This window comes from Grammomys surdaster, unplaced genomic scaffold (assembly GCF_004785775.1).
Source record: "Grammomys surdaster isolate TR1022 unplaced genomic scaffold, NIH_TR_1.0 99, whole genome shotgun sequence".
NCBI lineage: Eukaryota > Metazoa > Chordata > Mammalia > Rodentia > Muridae > Grammomys > Grammomys surdaster.
In genome coordinates, this window is record NW_021604578.1 from 17,614,041 (window position 1) to 17,616,567 (window position 2,527).

The following is a 2,527-nucleotide window of genomic DNA, read 5'->3' on the forward strand; positions in this document are numbered from 1 at the left end:
GTGTGTGTGTGTGTGTGTGTGTGTGTGTGTGTGTGTGTGTGTGTGTGTGTGAACAATTAAAGACAAGGCCATGAATGTGAGAAGGAAGAAGGATGTGAACATGGGGGTAGAGGGAGGAAAGGGAGAGAAAAAAATGATGTACTTATATTTTAATTTCAATTTTTTTCAATTATTAAAACACAGTGCTAAAATGCTGAAATAACAATGCACTCACTAAAAATTACAGCAACTTGTATGGTAACATAGGACTAGCTTCCTTTGAGGACTGACTTGTATTATCTTAGTTCATGTAACACTTGTTACATGAGCAAATTCTAAATGGCCCAGAGTTTTGGTGATTTTGCCCAAAGTTATGCAGTTAATAAGTTACAGCACAGGGTTTCAACACTCCATCAGAAACCTGGTACTGAGAATGATATGGTGGCATAGCCTGGAATTCTAGCTAGTGGGTGGCTCATGAGGCTGGGGAATTATTTGAGCTCAAGAGATGGACAACACAAATATATCTTGTCATAAAGCAAAATGGAAACAACCCACCTGTGCTGCTTGCCTGTGCCTCTTCAACATGCAGCACAGGTGTGGACCGATTGAATCCAGCCATGCTGACCCATGTCCCCAGGCACAGGTTACATTCTCTCCTGAGTCTCCTTGCTTTTCCGTAGAGAACCAAGGTAGGTAGTGACATTTACTTTAAAACCAAGAAGCTGGGGAAATAGATAAAGAAAATGAACCAGATCTGATGTAATATCAAAGAATCTGACCCAAAATTAGATGAGCTGTTTACAGAGCTCTGGAATCAACACCAGTTGATGTACCACACACATATATCAACCAGTGTGTTGTGGTTTGGTTTGGTTTGGTTTGGTTTGGTTTGGTTTGGTTTGGTTTGGTTTGGTTTGGTTTGGTTTGGTTTGGTTAATTTGGGGTTGTCTTTTGATGTATTCCATTCCAGGACCATGTTCTAAATTACAACTAGAAACATCCAGGACACAGTGCCCCCCCCCCAAGAAATGATCCTACATAAGCCGGTTAATTTCCACCTCCACACACTGGCTCTCTAGACCTGTCTCATTCCAAAGATACCCACCCTCTCCTTTCCCCAGATGACCTTCCCTTCAGGAAAATGGTCTTTTATAATTAGAGCTTTAAAATTTAAAATTAGCTTCTACATACAATGACCATAACACAGAGTACCGTAGAATATTATTTTGCAAGGCTTTTCCTGAGTTTGTTCAGCTCCTTTATACATAATAGTCTATTTAATAAGGGACCAAGTGTGCTTTAACTCTGTCTTCCTTATGGTGCACCCGGTGTACAGTGGAACACACATTCCACCTATTGTCTGCAGAGATTCCCATCTGGCAGTAATGCAAAAGGAAAAAAAAAATCTTTACCAAAAGCAAACAGCAAAATATACTCAAATACTATTTTTATTTTTGCATATAAACGTTAATTTCAATTGCTTTTGCTAAATTGACTTATTTTCCCCCATGATGAGATAAAGCTGATTATTAACACATCCATATAGGACCTTAGTGTGTTTAGATAATTTTAAAAAGAGTTGAGACTCTGTACACTAACCCATAATGTCAAAGCCAGAGATTGGAATTCCATACGAATACCTCAATCCATTAAGGACTCACTTTCAATTATTAAGAAGCAAAGATCTGTGTTCTTTATAGAGATTAGAAATGGCAGAAAATAACATCAACATTCATAACTGCTACAATTAGTACCAATAAAATGTTTAAATCAAATTAAAATCAGAGTGATGATAATAAGAGTAATGAAATTTATGGAGCACCATGTGGCTCTATATTTCTTCAGAGAAACCCCGGAGTCCATTATTTCCAAGGAATGAAGTCACTCCTTGTATTTTCTAAAACCTCACTCCCACAAAGGAGAATGTCAAGCTCAGCAGCTTCTTCATCCCTCATGACAGCCTCCTGTCTTCAGTACAGTTGCCTGGTTCGCTATACCTACTACCTCTCTGTAGACCCAATATCCATGTAGCTCTGGTGAGTCCCCATCCTGAATAGCATGACATGACAGCAAGAAAGAGTCTAAAGAGCTTGGAACCAGAAAGCCAGATCCCTATAGTTTAGGATGTCTATGGAGGCTATACATACTTATTTTTTTAAAGCTCACATAGAAAAATCTTACCCTGCCCAGTTATTGCATGCATTTCTTATAATCCTAAAACATAAAATCAGTAGTGAGCATTAATCTGCTCGTGGCCACAAGTAGCCTGGAGAATCTGATGGAGGAGTCTCATGAAATATATGCAGAAGCACTTGATTTTTTCAGCTAACTCCAAGAGGTTCACACACATACTACAGACCAGCCAGGCCCTTCAGAGGGCCTAGAAGTGCTTTATGGCTATTTTGTTTTTCCTTTATATTTTGGATTAAATTAACTGGCTTAATTTTAAGCCCAGAGTTAAAGTGCTAAGTTGACATAGGATATTGCTTATTAATAATTATATATATATATATATATATATATATATATATATATATATATATAT